This window comes from Bubalus bubalis, chromosome 10 (assembly GCF_019923935.1).
Source record: "Bubalus bubalis isolate 160015118507 breed Murrah chromosome 10, NDDB_SH_1, whole genome shotgun sequence".
NCBI classification, from domain to species: Eukaryota; Metazoa; Chordata; class Mammalia; order Artiodactyla; family Bovidae; genus Bubalus; species Bubalus bubalis.
The window spans coordinates 11,283,378-11,305,543 of NC_059166.1; positions in this window are offsets into that span (position 1 = coordinate 11,283,378).

The following is a 22,166-nucleotide window of genomic DNA, read 5'->3' on the forward strand; positions in this document are numbered from 1 at the left end:
TAACATAGGAAAATTAATGTAGTGTGTAATGTATTAGATAAAATAACAGATTCACAGGGAGGGAAAAAGAGTTCAACAAGAGAATGCAATAGTCCAAGCAGGAAGTACTGCTTAGTGTGAACCTAGAAAGCAGTGATATGAAGAAGGCTGTGACTTAATCTTTATCTGATATTTACAAATTTTGATGAATTACATACATCCTAACTGTGTTAAAAACTAGAGGAAGGAATCGAGTGTGGGATATTTAAATGGCCTCCATACAGTCCTTTGGTGGGAAACCAGCATGGGATGAGTGCTTTGGCATCTTGTGGGTGTTGCATAAAAGTCAGAAGTAATGGAAAGGACTACATTTGGTGCATGCAATGCAGTAACTAGGGCTTCCTAGGTGGCTCGGTGGTAAAGAATCTACTGACCATACAGGAGATGCATGTTCTTGGATTTGATCCCTGGGTTGGGAAGATCCCCTGTAGAAGGAAATGACAAACCACTCTAGTATTCTTGCCTGGGAAATCCCATGGACAGAGGAGTCTGGTGGGCTACAGTCCATGGGGTTGCAAAAGAGTCGAACATGGAGACTAAAAACAACAACAAATGTAATAACTACGTGAGTTGCCATGTAACTGAAAACACAGTTGTCAGGACCTGAGGACAAGTCTGATTTTGGTGGAGAAAATAAGCAAAGGAAACTAGAAATGTTCCACCTTCATGACTAAAGAAGCTGATATATGATTAACAGCTAAAAGCTGGTGAGCTGTTTAGGGGTAGATGCTTTCGGTTTGTAGGAGAATCCTATTTAAAATTATGCCAAGTCACCCCAATAGATAGGTATAGTAGGCTGTTGGACACATGAGATTAGTATTTGAAGAATCCAAGGCCGTCACTATTGATCTGGGACCCACTCTCTCAGAGGGGACTGTCAGAGCCATGGTCATCACCATGGTTACAGAAGCAACAGATCAGAATGTGTTTGTGTGATAGGACTGACCAACAAGGAGTAGATCTTTCTAAATGTGAAGCGATGGAAATATGAATTGTGAATTTTTTTAACAGAAGATTCATAACTTAGCGTGTTTTAAAAATAAGCTCTTTTAAAAAGGGGAATCTCCACTTTACTTCAACTAGGAAGCCCCATCCGGAAGCTTTTGGCTGAGAAGTCATATAAGATGCTCTGGAATGAAAAGTCATAGAAAAAAAGCAAAAGGAAAAGAGACCAGGGTAAGATTTTCAAATCAGATTATAGGGAAACTAGAGTTTGAAAATGGTTAAGCTAAAATCAGATCAGGTGACATATTTCTGTTCAAGGGTTGTACTGAAATTCATGGTCTGAACTGGAGCAGGGTTGGTCCAGAGAGGACCATTTCTGACAGAGGGATGGGTCCTTTTTAAGAGGATGTGCTCTTCAAAAGCTTCCTCACTGAGATGTGCAGGGGAACCTTTCCACCACGTGGGAGATGGCATTGTATTCTGTCTCCATTTTATCCTTGTTTACAGGTAAGCCGACATTACTTTGCCAACAAAGGTCTATATAGTCAAAGCTATGGTTTTTCCAGTAGTCATGTATGGATGTGAGAGTTGGACCATGAGAAGGCTGAATGCCGAAGAATTGATGCTTTTGAACTTTGAGGCTGGAGAAGACTCTTGAGAGTCCTTTGGACTGCAAGGAGATCAAACCAGTCAATCCTAAAGGGAATCAGTCCTGAATATTCATTGGAAGGACTTATGCTGAAGCTCCAGTACCTTGGCCACCCAATGCAAAGAGCTGACTCACTGGAAAAGAGCTTTAGAGAAGATTTCCTAGAAGGGGCAACAGTTTTGTTTTGGTTGAAAGGGTGTGAAAGAGTTTGTTAAGATGGGCAGGCAGAGTGAGGCCTGGGGTGAAGCTCTTTAGGCCATGACATGTGCAAAAAATACGGATGTTTGAGAGTGAGTATGTTCAGGCAGTGTTGACATAGGGTTCATGGCAGGATCATTGAGAGATTAAGCTGGAAAAAAGCAGGCAGGGATCAGACAAAGCAAGTTCTGTTCTCATGTAGAATTTAGTCTTCCTTACATTTGAAATTGAACCCATTGATGAGAGACTGTCCTAATTCCAGGGTACTAATTCTAATGGTTCCCATTGATTGTTAATTGATAAAAATTAACAACCAGTAGTTTCTGAGTCGATTTTTATCTATGGCACTTATAAACCCACATTGCAGTTTGACATGGAAAATAACTTTAAAGCAACTGCCCCGTTACTTCTTAGTTCATTACCATCAGAAGTGATTGGAATCCAGAGTGGTGTCAGAAAAATGGTACAAAGTGAATCTGGTCTCTGAGCTTCATCTTAACAAAGACAACACACCATTTAAAATTTCCTCTTTACAAAAAAGGAGCTACTGCTTTTACTATTGCAGGATGTTAGAATACCTGTTAGTACACCCTTGGCCACAAGTATGACTTCACATTTTTTTTTTCTGAAAAAGAAAAAAAAACAAAAAAAAATTAAGCTAAGAAAGGACATGGATGAAAAATCTTAGGGACCATGAGATGGATTTTGTTTTCATTAACTGTGCCCAAGTTTCTTCTTAAACACTAAGATTAGATAGAATGCAACACTTTATTTAAAACTGAAATGTCAGTTGTTGTGTTTGGTATAAAAATGTAATGACTCCAGGATCCATTGAAGATTTTCAGTCTGAGCTCTGAGACTGTGCTTTCTTGTTCAGTTTTTAGACTGTCCACAAAAACATTTCTATAAAAAAAATATCCTCAACTAAGGAACATGGAGGAACTCCAGGCTCTTAGCTGATCTCGGTGAATTGGCAAGCTCGGAAAAACATTTTCCAGCTGATTTTCAGTCACAGCGTTAGCAATCAACAAATATTTTCTGAACTTGCACACAGACATTAGGGGTTTGTTTGAAATAAGATGCTAGAAAAATAGGATGTGCTATTAAGGGCAATGTGGAGCCTGCTTCTTCATGGAGACATAATATATTTGTTTTCACTCTTTAATATAGCCTTGCAAAAGCACCATGAACCTTTTGGGGAAAAAATGATATCAATCAAATAAATGCCCCTTTATGTAGTCTCAAAGAGAATGATACAATTTAAACTATAGGTCACTATTAAAGAAAATGGGCTCCATCTTCTAGGGTGTGTGTGTGTGTATTTCTATTTTGAGGTAGTTAGAAAGTTGAGTTAAAAACAATGTGAGTGGTTACCTTTTCATGTTTCTTTCTTTGCAATACTGGATTTAATCTCTCCAGTACTACTCTACCATGTAACACTGTACTGTGAGAAGGGAAGAAAAAGCCTACTCTTCCCAGAGCATCAGGAGATGCCATTGAGGATTGCTGTCGTCTGTGTCACTTGGAACTAAGTGTATAATCACTGCTGAATCAGTTTTCTTTATCACTGCAGTGGATGTGGGTCTGATTCACCACACCAAAGATATTTGGCTCTGCCAGTCAAAAGATATCTGGGAAGAGTAGTGTCTGCAATCCAGCCACCAAAACCATGAGCCATGGGGATCCGAGGCTGGGATTTGGGGGTGCACAGATGGTGGTGCTGCTGATTAAGAACCCACCTACCAATGCAGGAGATGCGGGTTCCATCTCTGGGTCAGGAAGCTCCCCTGGATTAGGAAATAGCAACCCACTCCTGTATTCTTGCCTGGAGAATCCCACGGACAGAGGAGCCTGGTGGGCTACAGTCCACGGGGTCTCAGAGAGTCGGACACAACAAGCCCACAGCACAACAAGGAGATTTTGCTGCAAGGGGTGTTTAGACCCAGCCAGTGTGAGTTTCTGAAGACTCACTCAATTTTTTTTCCTTTTCCGTTTTAGCAAGTTCATGACGAGGGTGATTTCTTTTGATTTGTGTTGTTGGGAATGCAGACCCAGTATGTTTCTCATCCTTTAATCGAGACCTGATAATGAGAGATTCTTTCTGGAGCTAAAGGCAAATTAATAAAATTGACCTGAAGCGGCTATTTGGAAGTTTAAACACAAGTATGAGCTAAGTGTTTAAACTTTCCCTTCTGAGGGGAAAGGCTTCATGGAGTGTGTACACGTGCAAGTGTGTGCATGGACATGCTAGTGTCTGAACTCTGCTGGGGAAAGCCTCTGCTTCCTCTGCCAGGGAAGGGCTCAGCTTCCTTTTGTGTGGAGCGAGGTCACACCCAGTGGCCAGTTAGGTTAATGGCATGTGTGTGTTCCCTGAGGTTACCTGAAAAAGAGCAGCTGGCCCCAGCCGCTTCCCAGAGTGGGTGCCAGAGACCAATTTGGATAATAGCAGAACCTCGGTGTTCCTTTCCTTTGTTCCCGAAGGTGGAGCCTGGGTAGGAAAAAGCCCCACACCATTCATGATGTTAACAATAGCGGCATTAACGTTCATTGGACTCCCACTGCGTCTGTTATTCTTTAAATGAGGACCCAAGAATATAATGAGATGGATTTTCATAGGCTGAAACAAAGAGGGATTGCTTTTTATTCTTATTTCCCTTTATTTGGGCGTAATTGAAACATGTTGAACTTAACTATTCTTTTCATTTTGTTTTGTTTTTGAGTTGGGGGTGGCAATCACCAATAATGTTTTCAAAAAAAATGACTATACCTTTTTAGCATACAAATCGGGGCAGAAACCCTAATTATAAGTTTTTAAATAACTAGTTGATGCAACTCCAAACTGACATATCCTCTAGGAGCACCAAAATGACACTTGGCTTTCTTGTGAGCTTGCTTTTAAAAACCCTCTTAGAAGACACCGCCAAGGTCCTGTTTTCACTCAGGGGCAGGCATGATCTGTGGGGGAAACTCTGGGAAGTGAGTTTGTGACACGTGCCTTCTTGTTAGGCTGAGCAGAAAGCAGACTTTGTGACCATGGGAGATGGCTCACCAAGTGAAAATTCAGCCCACTTCTTTTTAGGAGAGAGCCTGTTACAGGCTTCCCAGGTGACACTCGTGGTAAAGAATCCACCTGCCAGTTCAGGAGACATAGGAGACTTGGGTTTGATCCCTGGGTCGGGAAAATCCCCTGGAGAAGGAAATGGCAACCCACTGCAGCATTCTTGCCTGGAGAATCCCGAGGACAAAGGAGCCTGATGGGCTACAGTCCATAGGGTCGCAAAGAGTTGGACTTGACTGACGTGCCTTAGCACATATGCACGCATGCCTGTTACAGCCTTGTTCCTTGGGCTGCAGATACAGTTTTCGGACTCTGTGACGTTTGCAGGGCATCCTGTACAGCCAGGTTCTCACACCTGCTCTGATACTCATAGTTTAGAGCCTAAATTAAGCCTCATTTTTCTATTAATAGTTGAATTGACCTCAGGACCTCTAGTCCATAATGATCTTTCCTGTCTGAAGTTCAGTCATTAGCACTTTTCAGAAAAACTAGGGACTTTAACCACTCAAAACAAATTGAACCCAAGAGACTGAGGTCTGAGTCCACAGCTCTGCCCCTAATGAGCAGTGGAACTTGGTCTGAAAATTACTTGGTTCCAACCAGAACCTGATTTCCTTCTGTAGGTTCAGGCAGTTGCTCTAGAAGGTACATATCTTCCTTCCAGTTCCTTGAGAGGGTAACTTTAATCACACCCTCTCTCCTCTTAATTCGCTTCTGAAACTTGATTACTTTCTGCTTGAAGTTACTCATTTCTTGATGAAGAATAGCTATTTATGCTGAGCCCTGCAGTCTCTAGGCTGGTGCTTGGACCCCCTGGTCCCCCACCACCCCACCCTCGTTTCAGTGCTTCCTATGGATCCTGTATATGTTAAGTCACTTCAGTCGTGTCCACCTCTGTGTGACCCTATGAACTGTAGCCCACCAGGCTCCTCTTTCAATGGGATTCTCCAGGCAAGAATACTGAAGTGGGTTGCCATTTCCTTCTCCAGGGGATCTTCGTGATCCCAGGGATCAAACCCTCATCACTTACATCTCCTGCATTGGCAGGGGGGTTCTTTACCAGGGATCGAACCCAGGTCTCCTGCATTGCAGGCAGATTCTTTACATCTGAGCTCCCCAGGGAAGCATGGATCCTCTACCATGTTGTGCTGCCAAGGTTCACGTGTGTGCAAGGTGATACCTGTTCTTGTTTTATGTGGAGCTCTTGCTTTTGTTCTAACTCCAGGATCATCCCCCGACTTGTTGCTCAGAAGTGGGAGACCTGTAACATTTTACTATTAAAAACACAACCCTGAGCTCATTGTTTATGTCTGCTCCTCCCTCTCCACCTGACTGTTGCCAACTCGGCCTCTTCTGAGAAGCTGTTGTGGCCCCAAATGACTGGCCTACTTGAGGCATTTCACAGGAAGATGTTTAATGAGGTTACACGGAAAGTAGCATGGCATTCTTGTTGCTGCGTAAAGATAGACTTCCTGTTGTGCCTCAAAGCAGGTGAAAGATTTTCTTGCCAGAGGGACTTTGAAACCCCTCTTTGGCCATAGTGGAAAAAAAAAAAAAAAGCAAAACAGAAAATGTGACATGCTGATAAGAATGCAGGTGCCAAAGGGAGCATCAGTACAGCCATGGTGAGCGCAATGTTACCAGCTGGGACAGAGTCACTGCCAACAACCAACTTTGGTAGGATTTATAAAAAGGAAGTCTTCACCAGAAATCCAGAGTTAAAGGCTCAGTGCTTAAAGACTGAAGTTTGATTAAGTGGGTAATAGATGCTAAGAGAAACTATATCTCTTAAACAAGAACACCATACTTTTGATCAGTGGTTCTCAAATTTTAATCTTATCAAAATCAGTTGGCTATCCCCTGGTCAATCTGAGTTTCTGATTCTGTCCATCTGGGGTGGGGCATGAGAATTTGCAGTTTTTAACCCTTTCCCAGATCATGTTGATGCTGCCCTTCCTAAGATCACACATATCTCATACAGTCATTGTATTAGATGAGCTCATATTTTTCAAACACTCAGATCAATGTTGAGTGCTCAAAAAATGTAACAAAAGTTTTAAATGCCTGATTTTCAGAATCTTTTCAATTACTATTACACGTAATGTCTGGATTCTGCTACAAAGGTTAGACCAAATCAGATAAACGCTACACAGAATTTTGTTTGAACAAAGCTGATTATGCTTTATGGCGTGCTGTCCCACTGTGATTTTAGTCTAGCTGCCTATAAGAGAATGCCTTGCTATATTTTAAGACCTGAGTTCTTTGACCCTTGAGGGAATGGGTCTAGACTTATTCTTGTTCTCTGATTGGAGCTGATCCCTAGTTGGTGCTCAGGTTGTGGGTTTATCTCTATAATTGCCCCTTTAAGCTAGATAAGAGGGGCTTCCCAGGTGGTGTTAGTGGTAAAGAATCTGCCTGTCACTATAGGAGACCTAAGAGACACAGGTTTGATCCCTGGGACAGGAGGACCCCTGGAGGAGGACATGATGACCCATCCCAGTATTCTTGCCTGGAGAATCCCATGGACAGAGGAGACTGGCAGGTTACAGCCCAAAGGGTCTCGCAGAGTCAGACACAACTGAAGTGACTTAGCACGAATGCACAACATAGATAAGAGGGGCAAGAATATGGGAGACACAAAGAAGAGACATCTTCTGGCCCCTGGGAAACATATACAGAGAACAAACATCAAGAAAACACAAAGAAATCTTACCACTTGATAATAAGAACACAATACGATTTAAAAATGGACAAAAGTTTTGAATGGAAACTCTACTAAAGCTATCTGAATGGCCAGTAATCACATGGAAAGATGCTCAGTTATCATTAGCCATTTGGGAAATGCAAATTAAAGTCTTAATGATAAACCATTTCTCCTAGTAGAATGGCCGAAATTAAAACTGTGGACAATACCAAGAATGTGGAACTACTGGGTCTCTCCCTGTTTGCTGGTGGGAATGTAAAATGTGATAACCACTTTGGGAAATGGTTTGGCCATTTCTCACAAAATAAAATATCTACTTACCATACAAACTGGAAATTCCATTCCTGGGTTTTTACCCAAGTGAAACAAAAGCTTATGTTTTATTCATAAAAGCCCCAAACTTGAAATTCCCCAAATGTCCATCAAACATATTGTAGCATATCTCACAAACACAGAAATGAAAACTTTCAAAAGCATTATGCTAAACAAAAAAACCAGACACAAGGTAATGAATACTGTATTATTCCTTTTATATGAAATTCTGAAAAGAAGCTAAAACATCAGTTAAAAGTAGATTGGTGGTTCCTGGGACTGGAGGTGGGATGATGATGAAAAGTTTCTATATCTTGATTGTATTGTTACTTTTCAGTTCCTTTCAGTCACTCAGTCATGTCTGACTCTTTGCAACCCCATGAACCGCAGCACGCCAGGCCTCCCTGTCCATCACCAACTCCTGGAGTTTACCCAAACTCATGTCCATTGAGTTGGTGAGGTCATCCAACCATCTCATCCTCTGTCGTCCCCTTCTCCTCTCACCCTCAATCTTTCCCAGCATCAGGGTCTTTTCAAAAGAGTCAGCTCTTCGCATCAGGTGGCCGAAGCATTGAAGTTTCAGCTTCAACATCAGTCCTTCCAATGAACACTCAGGACTGATCTCCTTTAGGATGGACTGGTTGGATCTCCTTGCAGTCCAAGGGACTCTCAAGAGTCTTCTCCAACACCACAGTTCAAAAGCATCAATTCTTCAATGCTCAGCTTTCTTTACAGTCCAACTCTCACATCCATACATGACTACTGGAAAAACCATAGCCTTGACTAGACGGACCTTTGTTGGCAAAGTAATGTCTCTGCTTTTTAATATGCTGTGTAAGTTGGTCATAACTTTCCTTCCAAGGAGTAAGTGTCTTTTAATTTCATGGCTGCAATCACCATCTGGAGTGATTTTGGAGCCCAAAAGAATAAAGTCAGCCACTGTTTCCATTGTTTCCCCATCTATTTGCCATGAAGTAATGGGACCGGATGCCATGATCTTCGTTTTCTGAATGTTGAGCTTTAAGCCAACTTTTCCCCTCTCCTCTTTCACTTTCATCAAGAGGCTCTTTAGTTCCTCTTCACTTTCTGCCATAAGGGTGGTGTCATCTGCATATCCGAGGTTATTGATATTTCTCCCAGCAATCTTGATTCCAGCTTGTGCTTCATCCAGCCCATCAAGGCTGTATATTGTCACCCTGCTTATTTAACTTATATGCAGAGTACATCATGAGAAATGCTGTGCTGGATGTTACTTTTACCATTTGCCAAAATTCATAAGGCTGTATTCTCCAAATGGGTGGGTTTTATTGTATGTAAACTGTACCCAAATAAAGTTAAAATTAAGCTAAATAAAAAAATTAAGATTTTAAATACTTTGCTCTTTAAACTTCAGTGTCAAGGGCGAATCTTCAGCCTCCTCATTTAAATGACCTCTCTGGAAATCCTCTCAGAGGTCAGCCAACTGGCCTTCTCTGGTTGTACCTTGACCCTGAAGGTATCCTAGTCCATACAGACCTTTCTGTTCCTTTTTTCATCTCTGCTTTTATCTGGACTGTGGCCAGAGAATCTTTATCTGGGTCTTTTGATTATGTTTTAAAAATGGGGAATAATTTTAGAAGATCTTGTTACTGACTAATGCTGCTGCTGCTGCCAAGTCACTTCAGTCGTGTCCAATTCTGTGCGACCCCATAGACGGCAGCCCACCAGGCCCCGCCTCCGTCCCTGGAATTCTCCAGGCAAGAACAATGGAGTGGGTTGCCATTTCCTTCTCCAATGCATGAAAGTGAAAAGTGAAAGTGAAGTCACCCAGTCATGTCAGACCTTTTGCAACCCCATAGACTGCAGCCTACAAGGCTCCTCCACCCATGGAATTTTCCAGGCAAGAGTACTGGAGTGGGTTGCCATTGCCTTCTCCGGACTAATGATGAGGAGATGTTAAAAAAGGAAGGCATATCTTCACAAAAGAGTATCTTTATCTATGTATGTATGTAGGTTGGTAGGTATCTATCTACATTTTCTCCAAGGGTGTGGATTACCTTTTCATTCTCTCAGTGGCATCTTTTGAAGAGCAGAAGGTTTCTTTTTAATCAAGTGTATTGTTGGTTTTTCCTTTTATGTTTAATTTTTTGTGTGTCATAAGAAATATTTACCTATGCCAAGATTGTAAAGATTTTTCTCCTGTATACATTTCTAGAAGTTTTATGCTTTTAGCTTTCATGTTGAGTCTTTAATACATTTCAAATAGATTTTTGTGAATGAGACAGGGCTTGAGGTTCCTTTTTTCATACCAATGTCCAGTTTTTGAGCACCCTTTGTTGAAAAATCTATACTTTCTCTATTGAAATGCATCCATGCCTTTGTCAAGAATTAATCAACCAAATGAGTTTAGATTTATTTCTGAAATCTATTCTGTTTCATTATTCTGTGTATCCTTACACTGAAACCATGTCTTGGTTTCTGTGCTTTTAGAAGTTTTGAACTCAGGTAGTGAAAATCCTCCAATTTTATTCTTTTCCGAAATTGTTTTGACTCGATTCTATGTCCTTTGTATATCCCCGTACATATTTTAGAGTAGCTTTTTAATTTTTGTAAAAGAATCTGATGTGATTTTAATCAAGATTGCCTTGAAGCTGAGATCAATTTGGGGAGAATGCTTATCTTAATACTGTGTCTTCCAATTCATGAAGATGATGTATTGTTCCATTTATTTATATCCTTCATTTCTCTCAGCAATGTTTTGTGGTTTTCAGCACATAGGTTTGACACAAATTTGGTTCAATTTATTCTTGAGTACATTTTTTCATTTTGTTTTTGATGCCCGATGAGCTTTATTGGTTTTTTTTTTTTCCTAATTTTCAATTGCAATTGTTTATTGCTGGTGTATTGTATTGCTGGTATGCATTTGAATTTGTATATTGACCTGACTCATGACCTTATTAAATTTACCTAATTTTAGTAGATTTTTTTATAGATTCCTTAGAATTTTATATATGGACAATTGTCTTTCTTACTTTAAAATTTTGTGCTTTTTATTGATATTGCTCCTGTTTAGTTGCTAAGTCCTATTTGACTCTTTGCAACCCCATGGACAGTAGCATACCAGGCTCCCCTGTCTTTCACTATTTCCTGGAGTTTATTCAAACTGAAGTTCATTGAGTTGGTGATGCCATCCAACCATCTCATCCTCTGTCACCCCCTTTTCCTCTGGCCCTCAATCTTTCCCAGCATTAGGGTCTTTTCCAGTGAGTCAGCTCTTTACAACAGGTGGCCAAAGGATTGGAGTTTCAGCTTCAGCACCTGTCCTTCCAATGAATGTTCAGGGTTGATTTCCTTTACGACTGACTGGTTGGATCTCCTTGCAGTCTAAGGGCCTCTCAAGAGTCTTCTCGAGCAACTCATAATTTGAAAGCTCTAATTCATTGGTGCTCAGCCTTCTTTATGGTTCAACTCTCATATCCATACATGACTACTGGAAGCACATAGCCTTGACTATACGGACCTATGTCATGAAAGTGAAAATGAAAGTCACTCAGTTGTGTCTGACTCTTTGCGACCCCATGGATTATACAGTCCATGGAATTCTCCAGGCCAGAATACTGGAGTGGGTAGCCTTTCTCTTCTCCAGGGGATCTTCCCAACTCAGGGATTGAACCCAGGTCTCCTGCATTGCATGTGGATTCTTTACCAGCTGAGCCACAAGGGAAGCCCAAGAACACTGGAATGGGTAGCCTATCCCTTCTCTAGTAGATCTTCCTGACCCAGGAATGGAACTGGGGTCCCCTGCATTGTAGGCGGATTCTTTACCAACTGAGCTATCAGGGAAGACCTCTGTCATATAGGGACCTTATTGAACTTCAGCAATATTACATGTTACATCATAGTGAAGAGTAGTAAGAGCACATATCCTTATCTTTTCTCTTCAGGGGCCACATTTTTTTTTTTTTTACCATTATGTAAGCTATTACTGTAGGTTTTCCACAGATACCTTATATTTGGATATGGAAATTTTCTTGTATACTTAGTTTGCTGAGAATTTTAGAACGCTTGTTGAATTTTCCAAAATGCAATTTATGAATCTGTTGAAATACTTCAGATCTTTTTCTTTATTCTGTTAATGTGGTAAATTACATAGGTTGATTCTCCAATGTTGGGCCAACCATTACATTCCAGAATGAACTGTACCAGCTCATGGTGTCATATTCTTTTCATACATTGCTGGATTCTCTTTGCTAATATTTTGTTGGTGATTTTTGCATGTATATTCATAAGGGATTTTTACAGTTTTATTTTCTTGAAATGTCTCTGTTAGTTTGATTTCAGCATAATGGTGGGCTCATGAAAAGGTTTGGGAAACGTTTGGTCTTCCTGTATTTTCTGAGAGTGTTTTTGTTTAAAGACTGGTATTAATAATTTCTTAAATGTTTCATAGACTTTAGCATTAAAGTCATCTGGGCTGAGGTTTTCTATGTGAAAATATTTTGATTATGAACTTAATTTCTTTACTAGATCTAGAGCTACTTATATTTTATATTTCTTCTACCATCAATTTTCTTACATTGTGTTTTTTTGGAAATCATTAATTTCATTTCAGTTATCAAATTTACTGGCCTAATAATGTTCATGATGTTTGCTTTTTTAACCTTCTAATTTCTGCAAGAATTTTAGTGCTTTCTTTTCTGTAATTCCTAATTTTGGTAATTTATATTTTTTCCTCTAGTTTTTTTTTTTTTTTGATAAGTATAGCAAGAGATTTATAAATTTTATCAGTATTTTCAAAGACCCAACTTTGTCTCTCTTGTTTTTTGTCTTCTACTTCATGTGTTTTTTACTATAATCTCAATTATTTCTTTGCTTCTGCTTTTTCTAGGTTTACTTCACTTTTTCTGACTTTTGGAGATGGAAATTGAGATTACTGCTTTTACAGCTTTATTGTTTTGTTTTTTATGGGTATTGTTAGTGAATTTTTGCCACACGCACCACTACTGCTTCCATTTTAGAGATAGAGAAACTGAGGCTCAGAGAGCTTGTAACTCTTCTAGGGTTAGAGGGCTACAGTGGGTGGAACCTGAATTCAGACTGAGGAAGCAAGTCTCCTCAGCCTGCCTGTGAGCTCTTGAAACCCAAGGACGCGAGCGAGGCATTGCACCTTGACTGGACTGGAATGCTCCCTTCAGTCATTTTCTGCATGCCTCCCTGTGGATTCTTTGCTCCAGCTTCTTTCTTCCCTTCTCCGTGAGCAGCCTGTATGATACAGGATGCTAGACATCCCCAGCACATGCTTACGGAATTCAGAGCCCAGTGGGTGGCTTACACACTCTTGTCAAGTGGTTTTAATGCAGCATCATCAATTATTAACCCCCACTTGCTGTTCTACCCCACCCCACCCCTCTACCCCCACACACCCTCACTTGCCTTCCTCCCTACTCCAGCCTGGATATGCGGAGGCCGATGGGTGGGGATGTCACTGTGATCAGCCAGCAATTCTCTAATATCCAGGGGGCTGCAGGGACAGGAGTGCAGGAAGTTTTCAAGGTCTGTGCTCCAGGCTGTGTGATGCATGGACTACTCCCTGAAGAGCCCTCTGCTTATAATTGCCGAGTTTTTGGCATGTGCTGCCTGACAAAAGAACAGATGTTTCCTTCAAGAACAAAAGAACAGGGCATAGCTGTTGGCCTAACGGTTTGCCACGAATAATGCTGAATGGGGAAGCAACAAGTTCTAACGAGAATGTCCCTACAGGATCACGAAGCCAGTGCCAGGAATTAGAGTGAAATGAAAGGACTCGGTGCTGCTTTTACGTTTTAATGGGCCGAGTGCTGGTTGTTTTTAGCCCCTTCAGATAAGAGGCAACTGAATGTTCTTTCTAGCTGTGTTCAGGAAACGTGTAGCTGGATGCTAATGATGGCTTCATGAATTACTTAATGAGATCCCAAGTATGTGCATTCATTTCAGAGATGCAGTTAGAAGATGACTTACAGGCTCCGCTTAAACCTGCGGCATAGACATGCAGTGCATATATGGGGGAAGTCTTCCCTAAATCACTGCTCTCTGTCAAACTGAAAACACCAGCGTAAGTTTTTCTCTTCTTCATTGCTGGCTAGAACTTCAAAGCACCAAGAGCCCACACACACAAATGAAAAACAACAGGCCTAGATTCAGAAAGCCCCCTCACCCACCCACCCCTAAATCAGCAAGCCTCTCTTGTTAGAAACCTCCACCCATCACGTCACGTGTTACCCAAGCTTCAGCATTCCTGAAGTATTAATAGTTCCTCCGAGTTTTTGTCTCTGAAGATGATCTTTGAGGTTGTCCTTGGCTTTCGCCCAAAAGTTTCTTTTCCCCAGCCTCCTATTCCAACTTTTTTTTTTTTTTAATTAGCAGAAGTGGGCAAAATATTCTTTTTATTCTCTTAACTTCTTTTACAGTGAATCAGTTATCACACAAAGAGACCAGTGTTCGAGTGTTGTTAGGTCATGGTCAGATAAGAATATTCGCAACATCTCCTGTTAAAATCTGTGCTCCGTCAATATGGCCTTTGCAGACCTCTCCTCCGATCCACTCTGGACTTGAGCTAGAGGGATAGAACAGTCCAGTGTTTCATCTGGGCAGTTCCAGCTTGTGCTTGCGATCCTGGGTTATCCCTCTTCTGACATTCTGTTTGTTGCTTTGGACAATTTGTTACATGATCATGATCCCTTTAGCAAATGTTTTTGAAGATGTTTATCATTATTCTGACAGTTTATATAAAATTTTCTGGTGTCCTTATACTGGTGATGTGGGACCATACACTCAGAGTGACTTAAAGTTTTCATAAAGTGAATCTCTTTAATTACATATACATTTGCCCTCATACCATTTTCCTTTAAGTATTGTTGATGTAATGTGATTATGAAAATACTTTTTGGAAATTTGAAGGTTTTAAATTCAGTAAGGTACATAACAACAGTTGCAAGTACTCTCATATTTGGGATCTAAATGTGGGTTATAGTTTGGGTTGAATACCAGCTCAGGAATACATTAAAAAACATGGTTATATTATGGTTTTATTTCTTACAGGGTATAATGTATAATGATGTATCCTGTGTTATAGAGACCAAACATCAGCAGCAAATTCCTTTAGAAATTGGGGGGTGGAGGCTGGGATGAATTACAAGGTGACAAATCTTAACTTTCTAAGATGGCAGAATTAATTTAGGAGTTTCTCTAGAAAATCGGTCAGGACAAAAGTCAGAAGCATCAGTGTCTACTGCTAGGCTAGTCTCTAGTCAACAGTGTGGCTCTGGGCAACCAGCTTCCTCCCTCTGTCGCAGTTTCTAATCTGCTCTTAAGAGTCCCTTGAACTGCAAGGAGATCCAACCAGTCCATCCTAAAGGAAATCAGTCCTGAATATTCAATGGAAGGACTGATGCTGAAGCTGAAACTCCAATATTTTGGCCACCTGGTGTGAATAACTGACTCATTTGAAAAGACCTTGATGCTGGCAAAGATTGAAGGCAGGAGGAGAAGGGGACGACAGAGGATGAGATGGTTAGACGGCCTCACCGACTCAATGGATATGAGTTTGAGCAAGCTCCGGGAGTTGGTGATGGACAGGGAGGCCTGGAGTGCTACAGTCCATGGGGTTGCAAAGAACCGGACACGACTGAGTGACTGAACTGAACTGACTGAGCTGTTCCCAAACGCTTTCTCTATGACCCCTCACAGAAGTCTTGTAAAGATAAACTGGCCTCTTTTTGGGATAGCGCTTTGGAAGTATCAGTACAACATGTTATACATGTTAGTGTAGTGGTACTTTATATAATCCACTGTGATTCAGTGACAGCCGTATCACGAGATGTTAGAACTCTTGGCCTCTGCAGGACAGCACTTAGGTTGAATTAAAAGTTTTAGTTGGAAGGGCCCAGCTCCTAAATGACTAATTTTCATGTTCCAGACTGTGGGTGAAATTCCACAAGTGTCTCTGTTTTATTTTCATGACTTGATACTAAAACTTAATAAAAGCAAATATGCATCAGTTGCAATTTAAAATTGAACTTCCTGAACGGCTTGGGGCGGGAGCAAAAGATAGATATGAGGGAGTGGAAAACTTACATTTCTATGATAATTATGAAATAGTTTTACAAAACTGAAAGCCGTGGAAATTGAGCTAATGAAAATGGTATACTACAACCAACTGAATTCCTGCATGTGGAAGCAAACTAGGACTTTGTGACTGTATTTGGTTCACTCCTTTCTTTTCAGAATACTGGATGTCATAGCTTCATGGGAATACACGCTGCTATGTTGATTTTGTTCAGTCACTAGATCATGCTCAACTCTTTGCCACCCCAGGGTCTATAGCACAGCAGGCTCCTCTGTCCTCCACAGTCTCCTGGAGCTTGCTCATACTCATGTCCGTTGAGTCAGTGATGCCATCTAACCATCTCATCCTCTGCCACCCCCTTCTCCTCCTGCCTTCAATCTTTCCCAGCATCAGGATCTTTTCCAATGAGTCAGTTCTTCTCATTAGGTGGCCAAATTATTAGAGCTTCAACTTCAGCATCAGTCCTTCCAATGACTATTCAAGGTTGATTTCCTTTAGGATTGACTGGTTTGATCTCCTTGTAGTCCAAGGGACTCTCAAGAGTCTTCTCCAGCACCACAATTCAAAAGCATCAATTCTTCAGCTCTTAGCCTGAAATGTTTTACATTTTAATTAATAACAAGACACACACCTACCCCTATTTAATCCAGAATGAAAGCTCTGGCTTGAAAATATCCCAGATGAAAAGGAAAAGTATAAAAACCATAGGAGGCTAGGACTGCTGTCCTGATGGATGATGGGCAAGTGATTGGACATTGTTGTTTCCAATAGGAATGATAACTTTAACTCAAGTTATCTCCCCCCTTTTCCTATGCCTTCTTATGGGGGAAGGCTCATATTGTCAAGGCAGCTACTGTGTCAAAGATCCTAGTCTTTGACAGTGGATTTCTGGGAGAGTTAATTGTCCCTGGTAGGGTGTCGATACACCCTGGGTTGCCTGGGACAGTCTGGGTTTGTGCTGATGGCCCAGCATGATTATTCATAGCACCTCCTCTGGATCTGGGTGACAAATTACTTGGTCATACCACCTCAACTGGATGCTGAGCACACAACCTGGGCGTTAAGTATTCTCACCCACAAGGTGACATCAACCTGTTACCAATGCATGACATCAGGGTGGACCCAGACGCCTTGATGACAGTCATTTTGTCAGTCTGTGCTCTGCCTTTTCATACATATTCCCAAACTAATTGTCTCACTAAATTCGCTAAGTGCATTTTCTGGCTGCAACATTTCTATTTGGGAAAGATGCCAGAATTGTCAGCCAGTAAAGACTTCAGCCCTTTCTTGGCCAATTTGCCAAAAAAACATCAGAGGGAGTTATTGATCCTTTCCCTTGTACTCATTCAGCTAATTTTTTCCTCTGGTTTCCTTTCTTTTCTTCTTCTTAAGCTGACATCCAATAAAAGCTATTTCTTTCAGGTGCCAGCTCCGTGTCAGCACCGACACCGTTCACAATATGAGCTGCCGGTTCCCCTTTGCTCTACAAAACCCTTTTTTTTTGTTGTTTCTATTGACAACTCAGGTATCTGTCAAGCTTTGCTTCTCTCCTGTATTTATTCCTCTTCCTGGGGTGACTATGAGCCTTGATTGGTACATTCCAGTCCACAAGGATTACACTTGGATAGACTATTGCAAGTTACACTTTTTTTTTAATTACACAGTATACAAGTTATCTGGGCAGTCTTATTTTATACTTAATTTGTAAAAGAAAGTCTAGAAGATTAGTCAGGGACATTTAAATAGCTAATTAGTTTCTCAACAGGAGTAAGTTTGGGATTTGGCCTTCAGAAATAGGAACTATTCTTTCAAAATCCCTGACACTGGCTCGAGCTACGCGCCCCCTGTGAGAGCTATTCACCTCCAGCCTTTTCTTAGCTGGAGGCCCAGTCTCCTGTAGTCCTATTAGGTAAGATAAAAGAAAGAGGCCTTGGGAATTGCAGCAGAATTACCAGAGAGATGAGCCAAGTGCTTATGGGGATAATAAATATTTAAGGTATCTGGGAAGCTGCGAAGAGCGGATACTGACGACTGTTAGCAGATGCTGGTGAGCACCATGAAAACAGTTAGGCTGGACAAATCTGCTGCCTGTTTGCTGAACTATCCCAAGGACAGCTCACCCTTTCACTTGAGCCTGCTGCGCAGAGCTGCCCTGATGACTCTCGAATTCATGGTCACATGGACGCTCCACAGTGAGCACAAAACTATGGACCAAAGGTGACACAGATTTCAGCAGAGCTCTCACTCAATTATGGGTCAGCATGAGAAGAGCTGCGACCAACATCACATCTCCTACATCGACAGTGGAGGATGCTGCTTGTCAAACAACCTCGTCCAAACTCCTCATTCCCTTTGATCCTTCCTGATGCTGCTTTGTAGAATTTCAACGCCATAGGAGCTCCAACTAGCAATCTTTTCTTTTTCTTGCCATTTTTTTCCTTCTTCCTGCCCACTCTTCTTTATGGTGGCCCTGAGGAGCAGGACTCCTGGGGTTACAAAAGTCAATTGGGGTGAGAATTACTTGGAGCTGCAAAAGCAGTGTTGATATGGTGATATAAGTAATTTACAAATTGATATATGCATTCTAAAAATATGCCTGTGGAATTTTTGTAATTCTAAAATGGGAATGGGACCAAAATGTTTAGTCAGACATGATAATTATAGCTAACATTTATTGAATGCTTATAATGGGCCAGCTACTGTTCTAATTGCTTTATATTTATGAGCTAATGTAGTTCTCACAATAGTCCAATGAGACCATTATTATCACTATTTTACAAAGCAAGGAACAAGCACCAAGAGGGTGGAACATATGGAAAGTCACAGCTGATGGATGATGGAATCGGTGCTCTTAAGGGCAGACTGTGCTGCGCATACAGTTTCAAACTGCCCCTTCACTTTCAGAGCTTTGCAAGGAAAGTTCTCATTAGACATAAAGAACAATATTTTAATTTCTTGCCTCAGAAGTGTTAGTAGACAGGAAATAACATTGTAGAATAGATTATCATATTGTATACTACAAGTGCTCAGCCGTATCCAACTCTTTGTGACCCTTTGGACTGTAGCCCACCAGGCCCTTCTGTCCATGGGATTTTTTAGGCAAGAATACTGGAGTGCGTTGCCATGTCCTTCTCCAGGGGATCTTCCTCACCCAGTGATGGATCCTGAGTCTACTGTGTCGCCTGCATTGCAGGTCTATTCTTTACCCACTGAGCTGTTGGGGGAAGTCCAGAAAGATTATGGCTGGATATTAATCGCCTTGCTTATGTGCGCATTGGTTTCCTAGAGCTAGTCCGCTTAAAACAACTAGTCAGCTTAAAACAACAGAAATATATTCTTTCACAGACCTTGGAGACTAGAAGACTAAAGTCAAGGTGTGAGAAGAGCCATGCTCCCTCTGAAGACTCTAGGGACGAATCCGTCCTTGCCTCTTCCAGCCTCTGGTGGCCACCAGCAATCCTTGGCTCTCCTTGGCTTATAGATGCAAACCTCCTGTGTCTGCCTCCATCATCACACAGTGTTCTCTCTGTGTGTATGTTTGTGTCCAAATTTTCCTCTTCGTATAAGGACACTAGTCATTGAGTTAGAGTCCACCCTTATCTAGTATGGCTTCAACCATAACTTGATTACGTAAGCAAAGACTATTTCCAGATAGTCACGTTCACAGGGACTAGAGATTAGGACTTGATCATATCTTTTGAGGGGACACAATTCCACTCATAGCAATATTTTTCAGAAACTTTATTTTATTGAAGCATGTTTGATTTACAATGTTGTGTTGGTTTCTGCTGTATAGCTAAGTGATTCCATATATATATATTCTCTTCATATTATTTTCCATATGGTTTATTGCAGGATATTGAACATAATTCCCTGTGCTACACAGCAAGACCTTATTATTTATCTATTCTATATATAATAGTTTGCATCTACTAACCCCAAAATCCCAGTTCATTCCCCTCTGCCCCCAACCTTGGCAAGTACAGGTCTGTTCTCTGTGTGAGTCTGTTTCTATTTCATAGATAAGTTCATTTGTGTCATATTTTAGATTCCACATTTCTGTGATACCATATGGTATTTGTATTTTTCTTTCTGACTTACTTCACTTAGTATGAAAATCTTTAGATCCATCCATGTTGCTGCAAATGCCATTATTTCATTCTTTTTAATGGCTGAGTGTATAAAGATACACACACACACATATACCACATCTTCTTTATCCATTCATCTGTCAATGGAATTCTACGTGTTTCCATATTTTGGGTATTAGCAATAGTGCTACAATGAACATTGGGGTGTGCACCTCATAACAATATTCATATCTGCTTCAGTTCAGTTCAGTTCAGTCAGTCGCTCAGTCGTGTCCGACTCTTTGGGACCCCATGAAGTGCAGCACGCCAGGCCTCCCTGTCCATCACCAGCTCCTGGAGTTTATTCAAACCCATGTCCATTGAGTCAGTGCTGCCATCCAACCATCTCATCCTCTGTCGTCCCCTTCTCCTCCTGCCTTCAATATTTCCCAGCATCAGGGTCTTTTCCAATGAGTCAGTTCTTCGCAACAGGTGGCCAAAGTATTGGAGCTTCAGCTTCAACATCAGTCCTTCCAATGAACACCCAGGACTGATCTGCTTTAGGATGGACTGGTTGGATCTCCTTGCAGTCCAAGGGACTCTTAAAAGTCTTCTCCAACACCACAGTTCAAAAGCATCAATTCTTTGGTGCTCACCTTTCTTCACAGTCAAACTCTCACATCCATACATGACTCCTGGAAAAACCATAACCTTGACTACACGGACCTTTGTTGGCAAAGTAATGTCTCTGCTTTTTAATATGCTGTCCAGGTTAGTCATAATTTTCCTTCCAAGGAGCAAGCGTCTTTTAATTTCATGGCTGCAATCACTGTCTGCAGTGATTTTGGAGCCCCCCAAAATAAAGTCAGCCACTGTTTCCACTGTTTCCCCATCTATTTCCCATGAAGTGATGGGACCGGATGCCATGATCTTTGTTTTCTGAATGTTGAACTTTAAGCCAACTTTTTCACTCTCCTCTTTCACTTTCATCAAGAGGCTCTTTAGTTCCTCTTTACTTTCTGCCATAAGGGTGGTATCATCTGCATATCTGAGGTGATTGATATTTCTCCCAGCAATCTTGATTCCAGCTTGTGCTTCATCCAGCCCAGTGTTTCTCATGATGTACTGTGCATATAAGTTAAATAAGCAGGGTGACAATATACAGCCTTGACATACTCCTTTCCCTATTTGGAACCAGTCTGTTGTTCCATGTCTATTTCTAACTGTTGCTTCCTGACCTGCATACAGGCTCAAGACGCAGGTCGGGGGGTCTGGTATTCCCATATCTTTCAGAATTTTCCACAGTTTATTGTGATCCACACAGTCAAAGGCTTTGGCATAGGCAATAAAGCAGAAATAGATGTTGTTTTGGAACTCTGTTGCTTTTCCAATGATCCAGCAGATGTTGGCAGTTTGATCTCTGGTTCCTCTACCTTTTCTAAAACCAGCTTAAACATCTGGAAGTTCATGGTTCATGTATTTCTGAAGCCTGGCTTGAAGAATTTTGAGCATTACTTTACTAGCCTGTGAGATGAGTGCAATGGTGCAGTAGTCTGAGCATTCTTTGGCATTGCCTTTCTTTGGGATTAGAATGAAAACTGACCTTTTCCAGTCCTGTGGCCACTGTTGAGTTTTCCAAATGTGCTGGCATATTGAGTGCAACACTTTCACAGCATCATCTTTCAGGATTTGAAATAGCTCCACTGGAATTCCATCACCTGCACTAGCTTTGTTCGTAGTGATGCTTTCTAAGGCCCACTTGACTTCACATTCTAGGATGTCTGGCTCTAGGTCAGTGATCACACCATTGTGATTATCTGGGTTGTGAAGATCTTTTGTGTACAGTTCTTCTGTGTATTCTTGCCACCTCTTCTTAATATTTCTGCTTCTGTTAGGTCCATACCATTTCTGTCCTTTATTGTGCCCATCTTAGCATGAAATATTCCCTTGGTATTTCTAATTTTCTTGAAGAGATCTCTAGTCTTTCCCATTCTATTGTTTTCCTCTATTTCTTTGCATTGATCCCTGAGGAAGGCTGTCTTATGTCTCCTTGCTATTCTTTGGAACTCTGCATTCAGATGTTTATATCTTTCCTTTTCTCCTTTGCT